Source organism: Nyctereutes procyonoides, unplaced genomic scaffold (genome assembly GCF_905146905.1).
Source record: "Nyctereutes procyonoides isolate TBG_1078 unplaced genomic scaffold, NYPRO_anot_genome, whole genome shotgun sequence".
NCBI classification, from domain to species: Eukaryota; Metazoa; Chordata; class Mammalia; order Carnivora; family Canidae; genus Nyctereutes; species Nyctereutes procyonoides.
This window is the reverse complement of record NW_026575034.1, coordinates 9,135,368-9,163,142: the sequence shown is the minus strand read 5'-3', so window position 1 is coordinate 9,163,142 and position 27,775 is coordinate 9,135,368. Positions and strand designations below refer to the sequence as shown.

Genomic DNA, 27,775 nt, shown 5'->3' with positions numbered 1-27,775 from the left:
AATCCGATTCTGGTCTTAGGATCATGGTGTGTGGATTGGATACAAAGGACTGTGTAACATGGTGCTTGTGGAAGTGAGCTATCTGTTGTCTTTTTCAAAGATCTCATCTAGGCTCATGATGGTAACATAGATATAGGAGCTTCCTGGCTCGGATCCCACTGTGTTATAGAAATCTGGAGCTTCCAACCTGTCAACGATTCTAAGCCTGACGGAGGAGGCAAGCTAAATGTTTTGTTCATGCCAGAGCTACGTAAGAAAGGAATGTCTACCTTTGTGAGGGAGTGAGGGTCCCGTCACTAAAGATATTCAGGTCTAAGCTAAACGATCACTTCTTAAAGATGTTCAAAGTGGTCCAATGTGAAAGGTGAAGCTATGTGACCTGTGGGGCATACTTTGGAAATGTTTATGAATCTTTGATTTCTGGGGAATGCCTCTAGGTCTTGTTTTCTCAGTCCAGAGTGCTAGGAATGAGGACAGTTTGGAATGACTCACAGGGCTTTGTAACTATACCCAGTGGGGCTGGGGACTGAAGCAAAACCTGCCTCCACAGATAGTCCCCACCACCAACAAGGAAGACAGGAAAAGGGAATCAGCATTTTGAGCAGATATTGGGGAATGGGAGCTGTGTTAAGTATGATTAACCTCTCACACCTGCCTTGGTAGGAAGATGGTATTGTTCTCCTGATTTCTTAGAGGAGGAAACTGAGGCACAGAGAGATTAAATTACTTGCAATGGAGTTCAAGATTCATACCCAGGCTTATAGGGTTCCAAAACACAGCCTCTTCCCACTTCTGTGTTCCATTCCCCTCAGTGGGAGTATACTGTGCTAACTGGGCTTCCTTTGGTGACACATGACAGAAACTCAGGATGGCATCAGGCAACAAGGGGCATTTGGTGGAAGGTACTAGAGAAGCACATAGAGCAAGTAAACCCCAAGGGAGATAAAAGAGCAGTGGAGCTAAAGAAACACAGGAAGGAAGCCATGCCTGGGACAGCCAGTAGGGCTCTTTGTGTAGCTCCCGCCTTGGTATCTCCTTGTATGTTGGCGAAATTCTTTCATGCTGAGGACCGACCTTATCTAGGTGGCAGAAAGCATGGCCACTAACCACTCCCAAGACTTTTTACGTCCAGCTGTAGACAATGGAGGTGTGAGTTTTGGAGAGTGGGTGTAAAGAAAGACAGAATCACTTAGTCCCAAGTTTAAAAAAAAAATCCCAAGGAAGGGAGGTATTTGTTGGTTTGGCTTGGATCAGGTGTCCCCAGGGGACCGATTAACCATGGCTTGGGGTGGGCAGGACGGTCCCTGTACAAGTAGGATGGAGTGGGCAGGGGGACAAGAAGGAAGATGAGCACCGGATCTCTTAGCGGGGGGCCATTCCCACGGCTCAGGGCAGGACCACAGAGCCACAGATCACATCTCACTTCCAAGTTCAACCCCATAGGCTGAGTGAGAAGGCAGTTGGTCTACAAGTGTGTTTTGGACCAGCTTTCCAGAATACAGAGCCTGAGGCAAGGACTCAGCCTTCGATGTTTCCTTTGGAGTGGGAAGGGGTCACACACCCAGGCGGCAAAGGTCAGACAAAAGGGAAATGAGGTGAGAGGATGTGAAAGGATGCTCAGTGGCATGTTAGCTTGATGGCTACTGCCTCACAGAGAGCCACGGAGAAACACCACAGGTCACCACCCGAGATCTCGCGGCTCCCACAAGGGACCTCGTGGATGGGAGGCCAGGAGAGGCCGTGAAGCCGTCCTTGGAGGGGGGAGGGAGGAGAGTGCGTGTGGCCCGGCCGGGCCTCGCTCCTAGGACTGACGAGGGGTGGGCCACCCACGGCCCAGGCGTCGAAGCAGCCGAGGCAGGGGGAGCAGCCCGCGAGGAGGCCTTTGGGTGCGTTCTTAAGACCTATGTCCCAGGTGCGGTGTGACTTTGGAAAGTCCCTGCACTTCTCGGAGCCTCCGTGTCCTCAACTGCAAAATGGGTTTGATAGCACCCACCCATCTTCCAGATCAGAAGTCGTATCAGTTCCCCTTGGGTGCCTGGCACCCAGCCAGCCCGAAATAGCAACCATTATTTGTAGGGTCAGGAATTGCTCAGTTCTGGTCACGTTCACATGGCTGCATTCCCATGAATTTTGATAAAAACTCTTGAGCTAGAATATCGGGCGGATCGGCAGGTCTGAGAGAGAGAGGCAAAAAGAGGGAGAAAATGCCAGCCGGAAAGGAAATTCATAAAGTATCTGCCTATTGCTCATTCCTCGCATGGGACCTGCTACATGATTTGTGGGGATCACCGCAAAATGGACAACGCGGGGCCCCTTGTTTAAAGAAGTGTTAAGATTTTGAAGATGGCACGAGCAGAGCATTAAAGCAATTGTGGGGCCCTTCTGAACGCAGAGCCCTATCCCACTACGTAGGTCACACGCCCGCGACACCAGCCCTGTCCCCGCATTTCCACGCTGTCAGGGTGAAGCATGTGCTGCTGGGCCAGAGCTTGGCAGTGAGCTCTTTTCCCTAGCAACCTCGCTCCCCGCCTGGGTCAGCTTCATGGGGTCTTGGAAACATCCCAGGAGGGGGAGAGGTTTTGGAGCTGATTGAAAATGCCTCCACCTGAGTCCTGATGGTGTCGTCAGCAAGTCAGTGTATAACATAGAGCGTTAAAGGGCAAATATAGAACATAGACACATAGAGACATTTTTATTCTGTTGATGCCATTCTATGTACTTACAGGAGTGTTGCCATGGTGATTGGCAGGGCCAGCTGTTGTTTCATTTCCCCCAAAGAATTGTATGGTAATGATGGTCCCCTGGAGAGTCCTCCTGGGGCAAGGAATGATATTAAAAATCTGCAAATCAACGAACAGGTAGTGCATAGAACCTCATTCTCATTAGTTGTAATTAACAGGATCGTACAGCGTGTTGAGGAGAAGTGACCAATTTGGGATAGAAACGTAGAGAGTGGGCTGCTTTGGGAGCCTGGCTCTGATCCTCACTTGTCACTTAATAGGCGAGTGGCTCAGCTATTCTTCAGCTATTCTCAGCTTCCTCTGAGCCTCAGTTCCCCGTTTAGAAAATCAGGATCGTTATACCAAAAACTATGGGAGCATTCAAAATAAAGTATATGAAATACTTCGCTCAGTTTCTGGAGTGAATACATGTCCCTATTGTGGACACGTATTATATACTTGCTATGGTGGTGATATTAATGAAATGATTAATAATAATAATAATAAAGTTTCCATTTCCTGAGTATTTCCACCAATGTGTCCCAATGAATATCTGCATTATTTCATTTAATCTTTATTTCATTTAATTTTTTAAAAAGATTTATTTATTCACTCATGAGAGACAGAGAGAGAGAGAGGCAGAGACACAGGCAGAGAGAGAGAAGCAGGCTTTTCAAGGGGAACCCGATGTGGGACTCGATCCCAGGACTCCGGGGTCACGCCCTGAGCCAGAGGCAGATGCTCAACCACTGAGCCACCCAGGCATCCCTCTATTTCATTTAATTTTTATAGCAACCCTATAAGTAAGTAAATTGTTATCTTTTTTTTTTTCAATTTATGATAGTCACAGAGAGAGAGAGAGAGAGGCAGAGACACAGGCAGAGGGAGAAGCAGGCTCCATGCACCGGGAGCCCGACGTGGGATTCGATCCCGGGTCTCCAGGATCGCGCCCTGGGCCAAAGGCAGGCGCCAAACCGCTGCGCCACCCAGGAATCCCAAATTGTTATCTTCATTTTATAGATGAGGACACAGAGAGGTTAAGAGACTTGCCTGAAGTCACACAGCTGGTAAATGACAGTGTCAGGATTCAAACCCCTGCAGTCTAACCACAGAGCCCAAGCTCTTAAGTGCTAAACACAGTGCCCCTGGGATGGGGACTAGTAAAAACATGAAACCCCCCAAAATGCTGAAAGATAAGCAGTCTTCTAGATTTCAAGTTGTTTCTGGAAGATTGGTTCTTAAGGAAATAAGGAACCAGGGAGTACTTCTCATTCTATAGCAAAGGCAATGGTGAGCAAGAGTGGGGGAGGAGGGTGCTTGAATAGGCGTCTACTGGTGCGGGCTGCTCTGTGCACCAGCCTTGCTCGGTCCCAGGGGTTCAAACATCGCTTCCTAGGACCATCCCACCTGTTCCTCTGGAGTTGCAGCAACTCCTACCCTGGTCCTAATTACAGGTTGGGATCAGAGTTAGGATCCATGGGCTGACTCACTGTCTTCCCCTCTAATGGTCCTTCCCTGCCTGCCCCCCACCCCCCCACCCCAGGGCTCTGGGGCTGCTGATCTTCATCTTCCTCCAAACAAATAAATATTCAAGCACAAAACCAGCCTCTCAGACTTCTCTGTAACCCTGTTTCCCCAAATATGGCATGTACTCTCCCCAACGCCTTTACACATGTTGCTCTTGCTTCTTGAGCTGCTCCCCCCAGCCTTCCCTCCTAGCCCCACTCATTGTTCCACAAATTCCTAACCATCCTTCATATCTGAGGGAAACGTTACTTCCTCAGGGAAGCCTTCCCTAACTACCCCCACCCCAGGCTCTGTTAAGTCCTCTTGTCACACTACTACAGCCACCTGTCTGCCTTTTGTAGCATTTAGCGTAAGTTTAATTAATTATGAGTATAATGATTTGATTAAGATCTGTCTTTCTCAATAAATCTTTTATTACTATTGTATCCCTGAATGCTTATAACAATGGCTGGCTCTGAATTTGCTGAATAAATAGATGAATGGATAATAACGTCCAAAGCCCCACTAGCTGCACTCGGGGGGGGGGGGGGCAGGGAAGCTTGTGCCTTGTGAGGTGGGAACGTCGTCACTCTCCCAGCTTCCTCAATATCTGGTAGGTTGACTATGGTCCTTCTAAGTGTTCAAGAGGAAACAAATAAAACAAAATCCATCACGTAGCAGGTCGGTATGGGAAGGAAGGGAAAGGTAAAATTACTAAGCATCGATCGCATTTCTAATTTAGGCCTCGTAACCCTGGAGATATAGGGAAATGATCTGCGTTTGGCAAGCGAGGAAACAGAAGAGAGAACACAGCATGAATTAGGGCAAGTCAGTCCTTACTCTGGAGCCCAGTGTCCCGTCCTGTAGCACCAAGTGGGGGAATAGGTGGCTGAGGCAGCCCTAAAGATCCCTTCCAACTCGGTCCTTCTCCGACTGAGGTTTAGTCCCCTGATGTGGATCCGTGTACGTGCGTGAGGGTGTAAGGACACAGAATCATCTGGGACAGGAACACTGTCTGACTGTCTGGCATGAGCGCCGGGGCTGCAAGATCCCAGAGGAGCACCCAGCCTTGGATAATGACGTCCCAAGGTTCAAGTGGGAGTGTCCATGTCCTGTGCAGCCTGGGAAGGCTGGAATGTCTTGTCCAGCTTTTATACCACGCCATGGGAAGGATGCTAAAGGGATGAGAGGCAAATGCATTTAAGATTTGGCTGAATCAGGCTTGTATTCCCAGCCCTGATAGTTGGAATATTTAGCCAACCCAAGATCATCAGATGCTTTTCCTAGCTTTTTCCTGCTGAGCTGTGATAAATGATAATGCAATCAGCAGAGGCAAGATGGGAAGAGACTCAGTTGTCCCACCTTTTTTTTTTTTTTTTTTTTTTTGCTGGTTCTCTGGATTTCATCAGTGTTTACCCCTGTGAGCCACTGATTTGCTGCCCCTAGAACTCCAAGGAAGAAGTGGAATTTTATTCTGGAGGCTGGACTGTTAAACCCTTGATATTTGCTGGAATTGCTTTAATCTGGCCCAGAACATTCAGCCAGAACGGTAATGAGCTAGATCTTATGGATCTTACATCCCAGGGAATGGGTCAGAGGGCCTTTTCTCCTTTCTGGGGGTGTTTTTTCCTCTGGGCATTAGCATTTTCCAGGAGGAGCTATCTAGTGAGTTTAGTTCCTTGACTTCAGTCGTGCAAACAGACCGTTAGAAAAACAGAGGCTATTTTACAAGTTGGGAAAATACTGGAAGGACACTTTAGAGAAAGAGGTACAAGGAGAAAGTGAGAGAAGATACCCAGGAGTTGTTGTTGGCCTGTGAGGGAACGAGGAAAACCTTTTTAGGAAGTAATAGTAAGTAACTAATCCCCCATAGCGCAGTATGCCAGGCACTGCTCCAAGCACACTGTGTGGATGAGCCTGCCGACCCTCACAGTTACACTATGAGTTTGATACTATATGTGTCCATTTTAAACATGAGGAAACTGAGGCAAAAAGAGGTAGGAGCCAGTGCTCTTCACCAAATAGCTAGATTTACCCTCTGATAATGGCAATGGTGAGTACAACCATGATGGTACTGACAGTGGTGGCCACAATTTACTGTTGACCATGAGCCCTGCTCTGGGCTAAGTCCTATCTCAGGGAATCCTAGCACACACCCCAGGAGGATGAACCTATATTTTTAAAGATTTTATTTATTTATTCATGAGGGACAGAGAGAGAGAGAGAGAGAGAGAGAGAGAGGCAGAGACACAGGCAGAGGGAGAAGCAGGCTCCATGCAAGGAGCCCGATGCGGGACTCGATCCTGGGGTCTCCAGGATCACGCCTTGGGCCGAAGGCGGCGCTTAACCTCTGAGCCATCTGGGCTGCCCCAGATGAACCTATTTTTATTCCAGATTGTACAGGTGAGGGGACAGGTGAGAGGAGATTAATTGGGCTGCCACAGGTGATAGAACAGACCCAGCCCTAAGGGCCAGTACTATCCTGCTCTTGGTCACCGCACAGCACCTTCTGTGTGACCCCCTGCCCAGGGAGGACTAATCCTTTTGTTTTCTCACCAGAGAGCACTGAGAAGTGGGCTTCTTCTTTTCCTCTCTTTTCCTTGGCAGCTGTGTCCTAGGCACACAGAGCAAAGAACACAGAAGAATAAAGGTGGACGCTGGCGGAGAGGTCTTAGAATTATCGGGGTAGGAAGACCAGCTCTTTACTTTTGTTTATAAACTCAAAAGGAGCTGGGATTGTGCTGCATTTATTTGGACGTGATGTGCTCTATGATGTACGATGTGTGTGTTCACACACCACGTCTTGGTGGGTCCTCACGGCGAGGCTGTGGGGCATTTATTTATTGATCTTAGTTTGCTGCCGAGAGGCAGGTCCAGGAGGCTTTATCAGGGTCTCACAGCCAGGAAATGGCAATGTCCCTGCACCCATATTTCCTGGCTCCAGGTCTGTGGGTCTTGTCAGGCCCTGGCTCCAGGATGCTTGAACCAAGTCCCGGGGGGGCGGGGGGCGCTTGAAAAGTGAGGGAAGTCAGATTCCACTTCCATGAAACACCCAGAGCAGGCAAGTGTAGAAACAGAAAGTAGGTTCATGGTGGCCCAGAGTTGGGGAAGAATGGGCGGGGGCAGGAGTAACTGCTAGGGGATGTGGGGTTTTTTTGTTTTGTTTTGTTTTTTCCTTACAGGGGGTGAAAATGTTCTAAAATTGGTCATGGCGATGGTTACACAACTCAGAATGTACTAAAAACCACTGAGTTGTACACCTTAGTTGGATGAATTGCATGAGCGTGATGTTATCAGTAGAGCTGCCGTTATCTAAACAAACACGAGGAAGGCATTTGGGGGTGTGGAGCAGGAGGGCAGGTAGGTGAGCAGTGCCAGGCTGAGAGTGGGATTGGCCTGCAGCCTTTCGGGTCCGTAAAGCCTCCAGAAGCAGACACTGTGGACTTCTCATCTAACAATTGCTGTTTCTCTGCCAGTCTCCATCACCCTTCTGCTCAGGCCTGGGAGGTGATGCTGGAGGGGATCGCTGCCCTCATCACCCAGGCCTAGTGCCCTGGGACCACCCCATGGGGCCTGTGCCCTTGCCTGGGGCCCCGGAGAGCCTGACAGCCTGTCCCTGGCCTCAAGCCTTGCCATCTGGCCCAGCCTTTCCCTTCTGACCCAGGGCACTTTGCACATCCAACCCAGACTGAAAAACAAAGTCCTATCCAAAAACTGCATTTGCCAAGTAGGAGTGGATGTAGCCAGTAACAACACATTCTGGTGTCTGATGGCCAGAATTCTGCACACCGTCCTCTGGGGGCCCTGCCTAATGCCTTTTGTACCCCAGCCCAGGCTTTGACATTGCTCGGCCTGGACAGATTCCAAGGGAAATAGACAAACTCTATTTTCTGGATTCCCATCAGGAAATCACCCCGTTCCCTGGGGAGCGCTCCACCCAGGAGGTTCTGCTGGGACCCTTAGGTGCATCTTCCTCTGAGGATGGCGGGGAGGTGGGGGTGTCCGGCCAATGCTGAGAGCTGGAGGCCACGGAGAAGGGGCTGGGTGGTCCTTTGCAGACTCCTCTGACTTTGTCTCTGGGGAAAATAGGCTCTTTCATTCGCTGTAACTGAAACCCATAGCTGGCAGCTTCCTCTCCTGGGCAGCGCTGAGCACAGGCCCTGGGACTTCATTAGAGATGCAGGTAGGAGGGAAGGCTGAGAGGGGAGGGAGCTATGCGAAGTGGTCGGAGGGGCCAACTGCCAAGTGGTCCGGTGTCTGGGGAGCCAGGAGCGGAGGGGAGAGGGAAAGAGCGAGTCCCCTCCATCTCAGGGTAGCTGCAGCCTGCACAGCTCACATGGGACCGCAGGCCTCGCAGTAGAGGCTCGGCTCCTTAGGACGGGGCAGAACGGCTCATTTGAATTGCTGGCTAACTTGGGCAGAAACTATTTCTCCATGTTCAAGCTTTGCTGGAAAAGAGTTTAGGAGTTCGCCTCGTCTCCTGCTTGTCGGCCCTGCGTGGCTTTCCAGCAGCCACGTGTATGGCCCGACACATCCCTTCGCAGGCGTGTCCACCGCATGTAGATCAGATCCACAAGGGAAGCTGATGTTTGCAATAAGGGGACCCATGGACCGGTTCCCACTGGTTTGGGCCTTGCTACGAAGGGGGGGGTGGTGCGACCTGCTGTGAGTAAGAAGTGGAAAGTTAGTGGTCACGAGTGACTTGAGAGCGATGCGAGAACTTGGCTTGGACTCTCTCCTCCGGAGGAGAGCACGGAAAGGGCACGGAAGGACTCCTCTCCGCCAAGGCGAGCCAGTCTGTGTGACAGCCCCTGCGTGACAAGGGGGATGACGGGGCACCTCTACAGGAAGGGGGAGACTTGGTTGTGTTGCAGCAGCATCCGTGCAATTATCACCAGCTCAGCTGACGGTGCTTCACATCCTTCTCTCCCTTACAAGGAGTGTGTCATCCACAGCTTTTGTATTTGAAGGGGCGTTATTCTCAACCCCAAAAAAGTTGGGACCCAGCAGTGTCAAAGAGCAAATGGAAGGAAGACCCTAATCATCTCAAGTCAGCTGTTTGTATGGAAAACTATGTGGTGAGGGCCAGGGTCCCCTAGGGAGGGTGAGTGGTAGCACCCTGAGGTGGCCGCCACACGCTCCCATCATTCAGCAGCAGCAACGAGGTGTCTCCGTGAAGGGGGGCGGCCGGGCATTCCTGGGCCAGGCTGCAGACCGGGGCTCCGGCAGACGGGCCAGGGCACCGCGATGCACGTTGTACACATGCCCTGCCCTCAGGCTCCCATTATTTTATTTCTTCGGTGGCCACTTATTATGGGTTGGATTACATCCCCCCAAAGATAGGTTGAAGTCCTAACTCTCACGACCTCAGAATGCAACCTGATTTGGGACGTAGGGTCATTGCAAGATGGAATTCATTCACATGAGGTCATATTGGAATAGGATGGGCCCTTGGGATACTTGGGTGGCTCAGCGGTGGAGCGTCTGCCTTTGGTCCTAGGATCGAGTCCCGCATCGGGCTCCTCATGGGGAGCCTGCTTCTCCCTCAGCCTGTGTCTCTGCCCACACAGAGACACAGGCTCTCTTTGTGTCTCTCAAGAATAAATAAATAAAATCTTAAAAAAAAAAAAAAAAAAGAATGGGCCCTTGATCCAGTATGACTTGTGCCCTTATAAGAAGAGGAGAGACACATGGGGAGCAGACTGCCATGTGACGATGGAGGCAGACGTCGGAGTGGTGCGGCTGCCAGCCAAGGAATGTCAGGGCTGCTGGCCACCGCCAGAAGCTGGGAGCAGGCAAGGGAGGATTCCACCCAGAGTCCCAGAGGGAGCACCTTGCTTTGGGATTTCTGGCCTCCAGAGCTGTTAAGACAATAAACGTTGCTGGAAGCCACCCGGGTAGTATACCTTGTTACAGTGGCCCCGAACACTAATACGCAGGCTCCCACCACGCCCCCACCCTTGCAGCCTGACCTGTATTTTTTCTTTAAAAATTCTAATACCTGCACTGAGGTCAGCATCCAGGCCCCCAGGCCTGCGGGCCATTCTTTCTCAAGATGCTTTTGCAGAGCTCTGCGCTGGTCCCTGCTGTGCTGGTTTCCTGGGTGCCTGGAGCAGGGAAATGTTAATTTGCTCAATTTCAAGCTCCAGGGTGGGACTGTTGTCCTCAGAACTAGAATGATTCAGGTCCCCCAGGGTTTAACTTACATTCTCTCATCAGCTCCACGATGCCTTAACATTGCTGTTTTTTTTTTTTTTTGAAAGATTGTATTTATTTATTCATAAGAGACAGAGAGAGGCAGAGACAGAAGGCAGAGGGAGAAGCAGGCTGTTAACCTTACTTTTTAAGACATTATAGGTGAAATTCTTTGTCACCCACCCTGCCCAGTTCTCTCCATCAGGCCACGCGAGTCCCTCAGGTGTGGCTCCCTCCCACGTAGCCTAGAAGCTGCTGATGGGACCAGAGTCCACTTTTGCCTCATCTCGGAGTGCTAGAGCAGCTGATGTTTGATTTGAAGGTGTACTCGACATCTAACCCTAGGAGACGCTCCCTAAATCAACTATGCATTCACCGCCTGGGACAGAATCACTGAAGAGAGGATTCTGGGTAGCAGGTAGGGCTGCCTGGGGCGAACTCTGCCTCCCAGGCCGGTTGGCTGGTTGGCCATCCTCAGCAGAGCTCCATGCTCTCTGGAAGCCTTCCTTGCAGCAGCTGCTGCTTTTATGAGGAGAAGCTCTGGACTCAGGAGCCGGACCAGAGCGGGCGGTGCGGCCTGGGCAGGCCCTGGCTGGCCCCGGGCTGTGTGCCAGGCTGAGGCCAGGCCCGGAAAACAAGAGTTGAGGGGCCTCCGAGCATACCCACCTTCTGTTTTAAAATGGGACAAGCTGAGTGGGGAGCTTGGGAACTTAGGTTCTCCACTGCCACTAAACTGACTTCGTAGAGTAAGAAAATAGCAGTGAAGTGCGTGGACTTCGGGGCTTGACCACCAGCTCTGAGCATGACCAGCCCTGTGCTTCTGGGCAAATTGCACAGTGGCAGTGGGGCAAGTTACACCAAACCTGGGACCGCTAGTGTGAAGAATAAATGGGAGCATATTTAGAAGGCACGTTGCACAGTGTCTGGCACCCAGCAGAATGAATTTGGGTTGGTGAGAAAGGGACAGAAGGAATCATTGCTCATTCCTTTCCTTTGGCCCCACAGGCCACTTTCTCGGTTGTTGGATGGTCATCTCAGACTTGCATCTTGCAGAAATGCACGGCCACCCAAGCGCTAGCCCGGAGGGGCCCTGGCTGTGAGCATGTCTTTGGTAGGGGCTCTTCTGTAGGATCTCTTCCTTCATTCCACGCTTCCTGGTTCTGATCCTGGGCACTCGCATGTCCTTGGGCAAATCACCAAATCTCTTCCAGTCTCAGTGTCTAGAAGATGGAAATAAAACGGTGCCCACGAATGGCTCATCAGTGCCTGGTGTTCAGTTTGGTATCATGCACTCCAAACTCACGTCTATCTTGCCTGCCAGTAAGTGACTATTTTTAACCCTATAAGGAGGGGGTGGTTGAGCACCAAAGGCCTGGGAGTCATTCCAAATTCCAGGTCAAGCCACAGAGCTGGATGAGGCTCTTGACCAGGCTTATCCAGAAGTAGCACGGGACCCAAAGACATACATAACAGGTGAAGTGGCTAAAGGAGTAGTTCTCAGTCGGGGTTCCGTGGCCCCCACCCTGGTATGCCCAGCACCTTTCACAGGTGAGGAAACCAATTAGGATCCAGGGGAGGAAGTAATTTGGTTATAAGTGGGTGATAGAATTAGGATTTGAACTCTGACCATGTAGCTCTAGAAACGCCAGCAGTGATTGTACACCCTGCTGCCTCCCACCACCTAAAAGATCGTGGCCACTCCATAAATATTTGCTCAATGAAGGAGGGAACGCAAGGATGCCCCTTTCCAGTTCTGGCCTTCAGGGCTTTCCCTGCCTCTACCTGCACTTGCTAGTGATCCAGCCCAGCACGTTGACGCCCCGTATTATTCCTCCTGTCTAACCAGACGTGGCCAGGGCATGGGAGTTCATTGAGCTCAGACCTGGAGGAGATGCCTTTCAGCTAATAACTCTTTGGAGGAAATGAGGCAAACTGTGTGAACGCCAGAAGACTGATGATTCCACAAACACCGGCCAGCCTCCTGGGGCGCCGCTGCGCCTTCTCTGGGGATGCTGAGGCTGGAAGCTGGATGCACTTTTGAAAATTCAGCTGCAACACAAACCTGCTAATTAGGGTTGTGTTTATTTTGTGCTACATAAAGGAGATTTGATGAACTGAGCTGGACAGGAGCATTTTGAGGAAATAGCTCTTTCTCTCTGGCTGAGACTTCCTTTAACTCTCTTTGGGCCTGAGGGACCTGAGGTCCTTTCTTTGCTGGACCTGAGAAGGCAGAGGGTTTCTGGCGGGGCACCTGGAGCTGGGCCCTCCTGCCGCTCAGGCAGCCCTTGGCTTTAGGGACCACTGGGGTGACAGATGCCTCTAACCTCTCTATGTGCCACGCACCTGTAAGTGAACACACATGGCAATTTTACCAGAAGATGGCCCAGAAGCCAATGCCATACATACTGTTTTCAGGCAAGCAGGGCCATCTATAGATGTTAAGTTAAAATGTTGCTATAAGTTAAAAATGTTGCTGAAATCTAGAAAAGCATTGAAGGACTTGCCGGGGCAGAAAGGAACAAGCCACGGGACGCCTGTGGCATGGCAAAATGCTCCCCGTGGCCCGTGGCCCGTGGGCTCCCCCGACTGCCTCCCCCACACAGCCAGCCCTTTCCCCATCCTCCTACTGGAGCTCCACCCACTGCATGCATTCTGTTCTCATGCCCAGGATCCTTGCAAACACTGTTCCTTCCTCCTCCTTGCTTCTTCCTTTCTCCTCCTTTGGGGCTCCCCTCCCCTCTTTCACTCTGTCTTTGGTGATCCTGAGTGCAGGCCTCTTGCAAAGAACAGGAGTTCCCCGTGAAACATGGTCTGGATTTCCAGGAGGAAGAGCAGGATGGCCCAGTGGTGTGTGTCTAGGTATCTCCGGGTACCAGACATTCTGCTGCTTTCTGTCACGATCTGGCATTCACAGGAGGCAGGGCTGTGGGCCTCGGGAGAGCAGAGGCCACTGCCAGCTGCCACTGCCATTTCATTACTCATCTGCTAATTGTGGCAAATGGGGATTTTACAGCTCCCCCGGCCCTCATTGGGAGCCGTGGCAGTGCTTTGATGGAGGGGGGGAAGGAAGACCGGCCTGGGAATCCCTTCAAGATGCCCATGTGTCTGCCTGGCTGGTTCATTTGGGTCCTGCAGGCCTGAGTCTGGGTCCTGTAACCATTTGGTGATGAGGCAGGGAGGGTGGGGACCCACAGATTCCAGGCCAAATCCTGCTTCTCCCACGTCTTAGTGAAATCGGAAGCTTGGATCATTCACATCGGGTGGTCAGTGGTTCCTACTGGGCTCAGAAGAGTGGCTGGGTCACGTGTGGCTGCTGGACTAACCATCCAGAGGAGAGTATAGGACTGAGGGCAGAGAGGGACTTCCCTTCTGGATACTGTGGGCCCAGAGGCCAGTCCCCAGGTGCTGGGTGGCCATGGGGAGCCACAGCAGCAGGCAGTGGGGCTCGGAGGAGCACAGGCTCAGGAGCCTGACAAGCAGGAGCAGGTAGCTTCGAGTGACAGGTCACTTCGTCTCCAAATCTCAGTTTCGTCATTTGTAACATGAGAGTAATCCTCGCCTCCCTGGGTTGTGAGGAAGATAAAATTCCATAATGTGCCTAGGTGCTTAGCAATAAAGGATGGCTTCCAAGAGCCCTTTGTGTGTGGGGGGAGAAGGTTCTCCTGCCCTGCTCAGCTCACAGTTCCGTTCTTGGCTTGTGTTGCATGTTGGTGAGGCCGTTTGAGGAGCCCCCATCCTATCTGCAGCTCCGCACTACTAACCATTCGTCAGAGCTGCCTTTAGGGAGCACTTTTTGAAGGCCAGAGCTTACAGAACATACCTCTGATCGTTGCCAACACCCTGCAGGTAGGTCCTCTGAGATCCATTTTCCAGATGAGGATCCAGGAATCAGGGAGGGTAAGTAACCTGTCCAAGGTCACTCAGGGAGGTGCAAACCCGGGACTGTCCCTCTGCCCGGCTTGGAACCAGAGGTCAGCTGGATCCTTCCTTACTCTTGGGCCACTATCATCTGGTTCTTTTTCTGAAGAGCTCTAGCCAACGTTATCTGTCCACCCCCTGCTCTGATAGGTGGAATGCAGCAGGAGTTAAACCAGGGCTTTGGAGTTCAGACAGCTGGGGGCTTGGATCCAGCCCAGCTCTTCCTAGCTACATGGCTCAGACAGTCATTTGCCCTCTTTGGATCACACTTCCCTATTTGTACAGTGAAGATAAGGTCTGCCTCACAGAGAGGTCACAAGGGAGCAGAAGAATTCAAAGATGTGCTAGGGCCCGGAGAGATGCCAGCTTTTCCTCAGGGGCAGCTGTGCAGCTTGGAGTTCTCCCCAGAGCCGCCTCTGCAGGCCATGAGGAGGGCTGGGGGCAGACTGGACATGAAGCCAGAGAGGGCCCCTCACAAAGGCCTGTCCTTCATCAACCATCTCCATTCCGAGGACACAGCACCTTACCCTTTTTAATAAAGAGGGGGGTGGTCCAGAGAGCACCTGTTTCTATGGTTACAGGAGTGTGGCCTCTGGAGGCTTCTGATTTGGTGATGAGTGTCCAAGGGGAGGGTGCCTGACACCCTTACGAGGCTCACAGAGTGGGCCAGTTGACCAAGGGGCATGGAGATGCCTCCTCCTTCCCTTTATCACCAGTTGGGGGCACCCGAGCCCCCAACCCCCACAGGACCCCCCCAGCCCTTCTCGTGCTCCCTGTGGTATGCACCCCGACAGCTACCCAACCCTCCGCTGGCACCATATGGCCTGCGTTTGCAGGTATCAAAAGGGCCTTTCTTCTCCGCAATGCAATCTTTCCACGTTGGAGAAAAATCATGAACTTCTGAAGCAGGGATTGCTGGGTCATCCTGCAGGAGAGGAGAAAATGTGCTAGTACCCTTGTAGTTTCATGTCTGTGCTAAAGACCTTCCCCCACGGTCCCCCCACATCAACAGGATCAAGACCACGTGCCGGCGCTGGCACTCAATATTCCCCACGTACCCCGACCTACCTCTGAGGTTGTGCTGCCAGTTATTATTATTATGGGGAATAATGGTGACTGTTGATTGACATAATCGTCCACGTTTGAGGACTCACAGGGCTAGAGGCAACGTCCGAAGTGCTTTACTTGTGTTAACCTCACTGAATGCTAAGGACAACCACAGGAAGTAGAGGTTAGGTCCCCATTCTCCAGTGAGGAGACTGAGGCCAAGGGAGGCCAAGTCCAGAGGCTGTTGGACTCCAGAGCTCAAGCCTGGGTCACTCTGTGTGACCATCACCCCTACATCCACGGCCCCAATCTTTTCTTCCTTCTCTTGACCAGTCGGTCTCCCGTGTGCCTTCCGCCAGCTGCCCTCAAGCCTGCTCATGCTGTTCCTCTACCAGGAAGTCCTTGGGAAGCAGCATGGTGTAACGGGCAGGGCACAGGCTCTAGAGTCAGGCACACCACGGACTGGGATTCTGGCCGTACCGCTTCCCAGCTCCCAACTATTTCAGCTCCCTGGACCTGAGTTTCTCCACCTGGAAAATGGGAGCATGGCATGACCTCCTTGATTCCATGAGTCAACTTTCGCAAAGCATCTGGATGGTGACACTGACCCCCCCTGTCCAAGTTCTGCCTAACGCTGGATGCCTGATTCTGGCATCCACTACACTGAGAACTTCGCCATAATGCTGTCTGTTGACATTTCCTCTTCCACCCGACTCTGTGCCACCACCCTGTCCCTTGCTCATCCTCTCCCTCGAAGGCAGAGGACAACATTGACCTAATTCTATTCTCTAAGCTCAGGATTTGTGGAGTAATTGCTCTTCGGGGTTCTTTGCCACCTGTGCCTTGTCTCCCTCAGCACTCTCACTCTGCACCCCCGGTGTCTTCACCCTGCACTCCCCCATCGCACACCTGTGCCCCACCATAGCCAACTGCCTGTGCTTCCTCAGACATCAGTGTTCTCTCCTACCTCCTACTCCCTCTGTCTGTATTAACCTCCTCTCTCCTTTTCCTGGGTAACTTTTGCTCCTCCTTTGAGATTTGGCTCAGACTTTCTCTCCTCCTCCAGGAAGTCTTCCCTGCTATTCCGGGCTGGTTAGAGACCCCTCTTCCATATTCCCCTAGCCCCTCTGCTGACCTCTCCTAGCATTTGTCACAACGTGTTTCCTGTATTTGTCCAGTTGTCTATCTTGACTGCTAGGCTATATCCCCTGGGGGCAGGGACTAGGTCACAGAACTATGCATTTGATGCAGTGTTCGCCATAAAGCCAGTGGTTGTTGAGTGGATAGATGGATGAATGGTCGGATAAGTGCCGGGCTGAAAAATTCTCAACACTTGCTCTTTGAAGTATGTGCTGACTGAGTTATACAGCGTCTGTGCCTATGATGTGACTCGGCCACTTTTGCCTTTGCATCCTGGAGACTGTGCCAGGCTGTTAGGGGACAGGACCCAGAACTGTGGAACTGTGTCTAAATCTGCATGTGCATTTCGTGCTTCCAATTCAAACCTTGTTCATTAGCACGGCAATTAACAGCAGTGCCTAATGACAGATGGTCCGGCTGCGTGCCTGAACCCCTGGCTGCACGGTGGGCTTGGAGTGGGGCAGACACGTCTGGCAAGGTTGATGTTTTCATTGATCTAGCAAGTCTGAGCTCCCAGGGCTGCCGGCTGTGGAGACAGGGAGCTGACGTCAGCCTCGGCATTGGTGGGGGCTGGGCCTAAAAGGGCCAGGCCTTGGAACTAGCACTTGGAAAGGTTAGGGAGGGTGTCCTGCTTCCATTCTAATCCTAGGACTTATTTTTTTAAGATCTGAATTTCATATTTGGAAGCCCTCGCACAGCACCCCTAAATTTTCTTAAGCCACGTAGCTCTAGGAAATTCTCCAGATGTTGGTGTCCCTTTCCTATTCCTTAGAAGCTTCTGGGCTTTCTACAATTATTATGTAGAATTGTAATGACCAGGCCCCTTGGCTTAAGCTAACAGACACTTAGAATTCAGTGTTTCAGAATCGTGTAAGGTCTGTGTTTGTGTAAACACAATTATATTTAAGCGGCTATGGGGAGAGAATTTTTTTCTTCCTGTTAATCCCTGCTTTGAATTGCCTCAGGGGTTATTACCTTGTAAATGATATTCATTTCTCCATGAAAGAAATATAAAATTGGCATTCAAATGGCTGTCTTGGTCGTAAATTCAAGCCCGAGTGCAACGTCCTAAACCAGAGTAGATTTCACAGAACTGGAATCCATCTCGGTGTTATCCTGCTATCCCAAGATAGAGCTAGAAAAATCTTCTTGTCCAACCCCCACACATGGGGCAACTAGGATCCATTCATTTGTCCAGGAGCACCCAGCAAGCTCATGGCCAGCTGGAACCTCTTCCCTACACCATGTTCCAGATCATCAGAAATGCTGTCAAGCTTTGCCATGTGCCAACCCCAAACCACTCTAGCAGAAATTCTTGAACAGGTACAGGCTATGCTTCCTTCATGGCCCGTCAACAAACTGAGTCTGAGTGAAAGAGGAGAGGGTGTAGACTGAGGCAGGCTGTGGTCTGTTATTAGCCATGCAGAAACCCCACATCTTGTTTTGAGAAGTGTTGACAAGGAGCCCCGCTGGAGAAGAATGTGAGCTAAGGTTGAGAAGTCCCCTGGTGGGAAGCCTTGGCAGTTTGGCACTTCTCTTGGGTGGGGGCCTGCGGGCAGATGGGGGCCTGGTTCCCCTCAGTGCCAGGAGGGGAAATACACTGGTGTAATAACCTGCCCTTGACCTGCCTCTTCTTATCCAGCGGACCGGCTCCCCAGAGAGAACCTTCCTGTGCTCTGTAGGAGGTCTCACCTTCCTCCCTCGTTGATCTGTAATCCAAGGTGTTTATGTGATGACCTGCCGAGGTCACTGTGAGCAGGAGTCTTGGTCCTCCTGCATCTTGAGGTTTAAGTGTAGCTGGTCACCAGGGCAGAGAAGAAGGGATTCCTGCGATGAATGTCTTAGAGCTAAGGTCCACGTGGTCTCGGTGACCCATGGACAGGTCCCACCTCTCCTGCTAATGTTGCCCACCTGCCTGTCAGAGGATGCCAAGGCTTAGGTGGGCATTGTAGAATGCTGGCCTGGAAACATTCTCTCACTCATGCTAAGAGTGTCCAAGCCCCATTTCCAGTTGTCACCGGGACACACCTGTCCTTCCTATCTTTGTCTTTTTATTTTTTATTTTATTTTTCTTAACCCCCCCGAAATTTTTAAGTCATCTCAGCATGGGGCTTGAACTCACAACCCCAAGATCAAGAGTCACATGCCCTACCAGCTGAGCCAGCCAGATGCCCCTCTCTTGGTCTTTCTATATTTAATTTAATTTAATTTTTTTTTTGGTCTTTTTCTTCTTAAAAATTTATCCCAGGGTGCTGCAGTAGAGGAGGGTTCAGGCACATGTTTCCCTCTTAGGATACAAAAACATGATCAAAATGTATCCAGTCTCAGGGACACTTTCTTTTTTTTTTTTTCTTCTTGGCAGACGGTTTTTTTAATCAAAATATATAGGTAACAGGAGGAAATTTCGATGGGAAAAATATTTCTCCTATAACCCCACCTGCCATCTTATCGTAACAGTTTGTCCTTCTTGTTGTTCATGGGCGTATATACTTCACATAATTCTAACTGTAATAGAAATATAACCTTTTTGTATCTTTAAAATCTAGAAAATTCACTTCCATGCTCTATCAGGGCTCAGAACAAGCTTTTGTTACTTTGTTTAACAAAGAAACCCTAAAACCGGTGGTTTAAACAGAACAGAAGTTGATTTTTCTTTGATGTGAGAGCCCAGAGATGCCTCCCTTTACAACCACCACCACTACTGCACCGCTCTGCCACGGCGACTGCTGCTATTCGTCGCTCGCATTCATTGCCTGTGCTGTGTGCCAGGCCGTGTGCTCTGTGCTTGAAATGTCATAATTCCTTCTAGTCCTGACATTATCCTTTGGAGGATTGGTGTGCCCATTGTACAGGTGGGGAAGAGTTCTTGCCTCATTGTCTTTGTGTGACATGGTCACCGGGACAGGAAGGGCCAGAGGTGGGATCCGGGCCAGAGTCGCCTAACCAAAGCTCCAGCCTGGGTAAAGGTGAGATCTGGGGTCTCCAGCTGGAGGAAAGCAAGACAGAAAGACAGATGGCTGGGGGTGCTCGAGGAGGACTTGAGACCGGCTCCGGGGGCAGGTGTAGAGGAGCTGGGGAGGAAGGGCGCGTTGGTCAGGGTTCCCGATGACAAGACACAGAAAGCGCTCCTGCCGCGGTAAGGAAACAGATTCATTCATTGATAGGATTTGAGGGAGCCCGTGGACTTGCCAGGCTTGGGGAGGGCAGGCAGGGGAGAGCCAGGGGGTGGCCAGGCCCTGACAGGTGCCTGCCGGGGCTCCCACAGGGTCCCCAATAGTAGCGGTTTGCACGACCACCTCCCAAGGGCAGCCTGGGCCCGGCCACTGTCACGGCCACCGCGGGACAGCCGGCGGGACGCTCCTCCTCAAGCACAGCCCTTGGGATGAACGGAGCAGCTTCATTTTTGTCTCGACCCCACCTTTCTCCTTCCCTCGAGTGTCACAAAGAATAGCCCTGCGTTGGGGGCAGGCCGCCCCCAGGGTCCAGGTAGGCCTCGCCTTCCCCCGGCGCAGCCTTGTCGTGGGCCGTGGGGAAGTCACATTTCTCTCTCTTCTTCCTTCGGCCTCGGTCTACTGACCACCAGCTCCAGGAGGGGCAGGAGCAGGGAAAGTTCTTGCTAAACTGCGAAGGCTGGGGGTACCTGGGGGGCTCAGCGGTTGAACGGCTGCCTTGGGCCCAGGGTGTGACCCCGGGGTCCTGGGATCGAGTTCTGCGTCGGGCTCCCTGCAGGGAGCCTGCTTCTCCCTCAGCCTGTGTCTCTGCCTCTCTCTGTGCCTCTGATGAATGAATGAATGAATGAATGAATGAGCAAACAAGCGAGCAAGCAGGCAAGCTGCTGTGGGCAGCAGCGGCTCCGGCTCCTCTGCGGGCCCACACTTGAGCCCCCACCAGCCGGGGGGCGCCTGCTTGCTCTCACTGCCCCCAGGGTTGCTCCTGCTCCAGTGCTCCTGGCCCAGGCGGCCTGCACCGACCCTGAGGTCCCTGCTGGCCCGGCGCCCAACGGCAAGCCTGAAGCCTCCTTTCTGCTGAGGTCGCAGCCGGGTTTGTACCCACCCACCGTGGGAGGAGAGCTGCAGGGACTCCCCCTCGGTCTAGCCGGTCCCTGAGGTTCGTGCCTCCTTGACCGCTGCGGGAGGGACAGTTGGGTTTCGCTGCATGCAGCAGCAGCATCTCGTCTGTCTGTCTGTCTGTCTCTGCTGACAACCCTGCCCCCTTTTGCCTTCAGTTCTCACGGATGGCCTGTATCAGGCACCAGCCCCGTGAGCCTCCAGTCCCCACCCGCTGGACACACTGCGGGCTCTCCAGCACATTCCAGCTGCTTTCCCCAAGCGTGAGGCCAGGGTGCCCTCCGCCTGCCCCGCAGCTCTCCCCGAATCCAGGACCCTCTGGAAGTCTTCAGACACTGACCACGAATGTCTGAATCTTGGCCTTCACCGCACTGCGCAAAATACATGCTGTCTTTTTGTCCATCTTGGCGTCTTGGCTGAAGTGTGCCCCCAGTCCCTGGGCTGGGCCGGTGGAACCAGAACTCCCACAGTGGAGACCTCCTCAGGCTCCCTGAAGTCTCCTCTGAGGGGGGAGGAGGCTGAGCAGCCGGGGGACAGGAGACGACCCCCTCGTCCCTGTCCTGGGCATCATCCTGAGGATCAGGCCACAGTTGTTGCTCTTCACAGATGGTTGGCGCACGGACGGGGCATGTCTGCAGGAGCTCGGTGAAAGTGAACCGTGGCCACTCGCTGCTCCGTGGCACGGTGGTAGCCCTGAAGGGTCAGTAACTTTGGCATCAAGGAAACAGCACCCCTCACCCCTCACCAGGCAGCACGCTCTACTGCCTGCCCCCCCACACCCCCAGCTGCACTTTTCTGATCAAGGAGGGGGCCAGGGAGCAGCAAAGGGGGTGATAAAGCAATGACAGAATGAGAAAACAAGAAGGGGGGTGCTTTAGAGGAAGACCTTTGGCATGAGCCCCCTATAAATCTGCCTGGGGGACTTGGCGTGTCGCCCTACCCCACGCTGGGGAACGACGAGGAGTGTTTTGCAGCGTAAGGGTGCTGCCGAGTGGGTGGTGCACAGGGTCACATCTTTTATTCCACCCTTTGCTCAGCCCGCAGAGGACCGTACCTCTCACGTGCACCGGCTGCGGTCACAGGCCTGCAGCCCCAGCGGCCCGGCCCCAAGCCAGGGACGAATCTGGCAGGTGCGCAGAGGCATCCAGGAGCCTTCACCGTCGCCGTCCAGAATGGAGCCTGTTTTCTCTAACCTTGAGGCTGCCAAGGAGAAGGCCTAGGAGGGCGGGGGTTCCCCTGTCTTTGGATTTCACAGACCCATAAATTTTTTTAAGAACAGGAAGGAAACTTATTTTGCCAACCAAGGACATCGAAGAAAAAAGAAGCCTTAAAAATGACCATTTCCTAGCACCATCATTTCATATAAGAAAGGGCATCTTAGAACACACACACGTACACATGCACACACACGCTCGGACACCAAGGAGGAAGGAACCTAGTCTCAGAGCAAACAATAGCCCTTTACGCTAAGTAGGATTTAGGTTTTTGTGTGAAAACTCCCACCACTGTCCTTACTTTTCTCATTTTGTTGGCGACACGTTAAGACTTCCCTGGAGCCTGTTCTTGGATTAAAGCTTGGAAAGCACGAGCTGGAGTTGCCACATTCGTCACTAGGTTAAGTGTAGTCAGGTTTGCAAACAGCTGCTTCTCGCTCAATTTACTGACGTCAATGTTTAACATGGGGGCGTGGACTGCCTGGTTCTGGCTGGGCCCTGGGCCGGCGCCGGGATACACCTGGCTCCCTGACCTCGAGGGAGTGCGCACTTAAGTGACGGATATGGAAATGTCACCTCCTTAGGGAGGCCCTCCCAGACCCCCCCACGCAGAGTGGCAGCTGAGCCCCTCACCCCTCACCATTCCCAGTCATTCTCTAACACGTCACCTTTGTTGTTTTCCATCAGAGCTCTTGCCTTCGTGGACATTTCTTTGTTTATATCTTTTTGTCTTCCTTTGTGGCCCATCCCTGCTTCTAGAATGTAAGCCCCAGGAGTGCACGAATCTTTCCTGCCTGATTCACCGCTGGAGCTCCCTTGCAGAGGAAGGGGGATGCTCCAAGGGGGAGGCTCCCCTAGGGTGGTTGGGGGAGGGTGGGATCCTGGGGTTGGGGCACAGGGGTTGGGATGCAGGGCCCCAGTGCCCTGGGTCTCACACTGTGCACAACCTCCTCTAATCACCCAGTGGTCAGGTGAGGAGGTTGGGAGACACTCTCCTTTAAATGGCTGACTTGGTTTCTGAGTCATTGGAGTTCCAGTGAGGAAAATAATTTGGAACAATAGTGTTTCTTTAGAGGAGGGGGGGGGTCTGCTTTCTGCCATTTAGCTCCTTTGCTGAGGATGTAGAGGTTGCTGGAAGGTCATGGGGAATAATTTAGAATGGAAAACTCAGAGGCTCCCCACTGCCCTTCCTCCGGTGGAAGTCGGGGAGCCCAGCGAAGCACGCTGGTGGCAGGGGGGGGGGAACCCACCCTCTCCAGGCTGCTGCCGGAAATGGTGGGGGAGGTCGCAGGCAGGAGGACCAGAGCCCAGCATTCGCATCCCTGCCACCCTGGCAAGGAGGCAGGTGTGGGGGCTGCCTCTGTATGGGGGGGGGGCCTGGGGCCGGGGAGGTTGTCTCTCGGGGGATTGCTGTAGCTACAGAAAAGTGACGGCAGGCTCCTTCTACTGACGGGGAGGTCAGAGCCCCGCCCTGGGCATCAGGTTCCAGGAGCGGGCTCTGTGTTTGTGGGAGAAGCTGGTTAGATGGTAATAATGTGAGTTAATATTTGCTTAGAATTTGCCATGTGCTGTGTGCGTGCACCAGCAATGCTCGTAACAATCGGAGAAAATAGATGCGGTCATTATCTCCTCTTCATGCGTGAGAACACCGAAGCTCAGAGGGGCGAGACAGCTCCCCCGAGGTCACGCTGCTGATGTATGACATCGTGGGGACCCGAATCCCAGCCTGCCCTCCCTCCCTCCCTCCCTCCCTCCCACTCAGGGCACGCACACCTCCGGGCTCACCTCCCCCTAAGATGTGCCCTGGTTTGGTGACAAGCCCCAGCGCTCCAGCTCTAGAGGTTGGAATAACAATAGTAATACTGGTAATAAATGACAAGGGGGTGCCTGCTGAGCGTCAGGCCCTGTGCAGATGCTTTGTGAACATTAACTCAGTTAATCCTCACGTCAGCCCTGAGAGGTCCGTATTCTCATCCCCGTCATGCAGGTGAGAAACAGGCTCAGAGAGTCCGAATGAATCGCCCAAGTCCCACAGTCACAGAGCGGTAGGTTCAGAATTTGAACCCGGGTTGGTCTGACTTCAGTGCTCCCTCAAAAGCATCATCCTGTGAGAAACAGTTCATTCAAGCAATCTTTATAGAAGACCTGCTACACGCCAGGCACTGTTTCAGAGGGTAGGGATTAGGCACTAAACAAGAGAGACAAAATCCTCATCTTTGCGGGGCTCACATTCTGATGGAAAAAATAGTAAATGCAAAAAGCAATGACTGTGCAATCTCAGCTAATGATGTTAAAAATTACACAGAGTAATGAGACAGGGGTGAAGGTGGCACAGAGCTGGGGAGGTTGTGGGGTGGGGGGCGCTGTCTTAACCGTAGGCCCCCTCTGGTTGCTCACTGAGTGGAGACTGGACGTGGTCCCGGACAGAGGCGATTGCTAGAATGCAGGTAAGGGACGGGCGTGGCTTGATCAGGGCAGTCGGTGGTGCTGAATCGGTGAGAGGTGGGCGGATTCAGGATTTATTTTGAAGTGACTCAGCAAGACTCGTTGATGGATTGGAGGTAGATTGGGAAAGAAAGTGAGAGGTCAAGGGTGACTCCCAGATTTTGGCCTGAATGACTGTAGGGATGGAATTACCGGTTGTTGAGATGGGCAAGGCCAGCAGGTCAGGAATTCAATCTTATTATTTGTGTTTGAGGTGTTTATTCCCCATGCAAGGGGAGATGTTGAAAAGCCACCGTGATTTATGAGTCTGGAGTGCAGACGGTGATCTGCAGTCAATATGCACCACATTTCATCACATATAAGACGCCGCTGACTGTGGGACCACCAGTATGTTACGGACTCCTATGAAAGAGCGCTGCTAGTTGAACTGGGGCACATCCCAACTTCAAAGATATTAGAATGTGTCTCAGAATCAACAGGATATAGTCAGTTTGGGAGTTTCCAGTATAGAGGTGGTACTAAAGGTGGTGGGAGGGAATGGAGTCACCAAGGGAGGGATGGAGCCCAGAGAAACCAGAAATGGAAATATGAAGGCTCCGCCCACTGGACAGCAAAGTTCCAAGCCGGTGTGAGCGTGGCCCCCTTCCAGCCAAAGGCCAAGTTGCACAGCTAAAGCTCCTCTTCACAGGCAGATCCCATTGCATCCCTCCCTGAGAGAGGTTTCAGCCCCAGAATGTGGAGCTCAGAGTCAGGGCCCGCGGTACCACGCACGACATCACCTGGCACCTGCTATGACGTGGTGTCATCCAGGAAGGCTCCCCTGGGGTCAGGCTTGGCCTCGGTTCCCTTACCCGTGCTACATGCATATAACATCTGCCCTACCCTCCTCAAACCCAGAAAACAAGCCGGTCTCTTCTTTTTCTGGGCCTCCATTCCTGCACCAACAAAATGAAGCTGTTGGACAGAGTAAAAGAATAAAACATTTTATTGTATTTTTTTTTCCTCTGAGAGAAGCAGATGCATGATAAAGGCTGTGTGTGGCAAAGTCTTGATCAAAACTGGGCAGGGTTTTGGAAGCCCCCTTCCCGTTCAGGCTTTGTGACAATAATACTAGCGGCAGGGCTTTGTGCATCTGCGAGGTGATGTATATAATCGCTAATCATCATAAACCATTATTTGGTCATCTCGGGGAAGGCCAGAGGGCCAAGAACCCAAATACCTGTCCAGACCCTGTTTGTCAGTGGTCTCCCTCTGGGTATCCCACCTCGAGAGCTCTCTGCTTTCCAGGCCGTGTGAGCGCTGGGGCGGTCCTCTTGCAAAGCTCACATCTAAGCAGACTGTAGGTTTTGCTAGTTTTTCCAGTTGCTCAGAAGCAGACGTGGCCAAGAATGCTTTGAATGGCGTCCTCTTCCATCCTGAAGTTCCTCAGACACTACAACAGGAGTTTGAAGATGGCCAAGAACAAACTAGCAGGGAGTCTGAACCCCGGTACCCCCTGCCCAACACCGTACCTCACTCAGTTCATTGCCGGGCAGCATATGAGCCTACAAGTGCCTACACTCCGCCCGAGTAGCCCCGACGATGCGTGGGCCCCCCTTACCCTGTGTCCCCATCAGAGTTAGCACTTGCTCTCTCTCCTCCTGCTTTCCCCTATCCTGCTTCGCTGCATGTCCAGATGCACTGGCTCCCTCCCTCCGAGGCTCCCTCTCAGGGCTGGAAGGCCTGAAATGCTATGATCCAGGTGTGCGATGCTGGCTGCAATCTGTCTGGTGGGTATTAATGCAATCTTCAAGGGTGGCTGCTGTTCTCAAGCTGTTCTACAAAACTGGAGCATGCTGGCTTGGAAAAACCCTGCCCAGTTTTGATCCCTTCAAGACTTTGCCACACACAGCCTTTATCACACATCTGTTTTTCTCAGAGGAAAAAAAATATACAATAAAAATGTTTTACTCTTTTACACTAAAAAAAAAGGGAGAGGGGGCGTTCAGGATATATTATTAGTCTCATTTCATAAATGAAGTAGCTGAGGTTGAGAAGCACCAGGTTGCAAAGCAAGCTATCTCAAGCCCGGGGCTCCAGAGACACCTGGGTGGCTCAGTTGGTTTAGCCTCTGCCTTGGGCTCAGGTCATAATCCCGGGGTCTTGAGATGGAGCCCCAGGTAGGGCTCCCCCTCTCAGTAGGGGGTCTGCTTCTCTCTCTCTCTCTCTCAAATAATAAATAAAGTCTTAAAAAAAAATAAAGGCAAGAGCTCTGGATTCCACCAAGCCCCCTGCCTCCCTGCTAGCACTGATGTGTAATTCTTGAACTAAACTTAGTAGTAGCACTGCAGGCAACTTCTTGAACTCAAGAGCCCCAGGGCAACCCCTTCCCATAATATGACAAATCATGTTGCCCTTCATAAATGAGGAAGATAATTTGTTTCAGGGTCTCCTATGCTCTTATGGGAAATGGAGTGGCCCCTGGATAGGTCAATAGGAAGAGAGACCACTGACATTGGGTGTGGAGGTAACTCATACCCAATCCTGTGGACTCAGAGTCCAATGATTCCTTAGACCACATTTTTGCATGTCAAGGGCTGGTGTCCACCCAGAGTGGTGCTGAATGGAGTTCCCTTGATCAGAGAGGGGCTGGCAAAGGTTGTCTGGTCTTCCCTGTTGCCATGAGAAGGCTTCTTGGGCAGGAGGTGGGAGGGAAAAGTGAATTTGAGTGAGTTTGAGTGATGGGACAGAGCTGGCTATTGGCTCAGGCCTAGTCACAGAGCTGACCAAGTCCGTTGCTGTGAGCCCTTCAGTGAGTTAGGGCTGTAGTGTAACTCTTGGCACTGGGGACTGTCCTGTGCATTGTAGGATGTTTAGCAGCATCTCTGCACTTTACCCACGACCCCAGGTGAGAGAACAAAAAAATATCTCCAGACATTGTCAAGTGTTCCCTGAGGAACCAACCCCTTCCCCAGGCTTGAGAACCATTGGTGTGAACAATTTCCTCACCTTCCTAAGAAGGTCATCAGCTAACCGCTTCCTTGCATGTCCTGGGGACTTTCTGGGAATTTTCCGTGTGGCATGTGACCACAGGGCTGAGTGAAAGCTGGACTCCAATATAACCAGGTTCTCTCTATCCTCTTGATAATTGTTCCCTGGAACCAGCTCACAGTGGAACCTTCTCTGGGACAGGTGCTTTCTCTCCCTCTTCTCAATCCCTACCAGGTACCTTCTTCTTATCCTCAGGCCCACCGAATGTGTTCCCACCCCAGGACGTTTGCACTTGTAGATACCCCCCCGGCTGTGTGTCTCCTTCTCATCGTTCAGGTCTCTTACTTACATTGCACCATTTTGTGGGCCCTTCTTGGTTATTATTCTGGTTACAATTTATTGTATTTCTCTGCTTGAGCTTTTACAGAGCATTTTCCATCCTCTGGTATCATCTTGTTCATTAATCTGCTTATTTGTCTCTTGCATTCCTTCTCCCACTGTCTGGTAAGCTGCCCAAGGACAGAGACCTGGTCTAGTCCGTTCCTTGCTGTAT

General features: G+C 52.0%; 1 protein-coding gene and 1 pseudogene across 1 annotated transcript in view; both read left to right on the top strand.

Moving 5' to 3' along the window:
* NAV2 (neuron navigator 2) overlaps nucleotides 1–27,775 on the top strand; it is a 724,598-nt gene that overhangs the window by 145,740 nt on the left and 551,083 nt on the right. The gene's annotated exons all lie outside the window — the stretch shown is intronic.
* On the top strand, nucleotides 19,632–25,978 carry LOC129504737 (RNA-binding protein with multiple splicing-like; annotated as a pseudogene).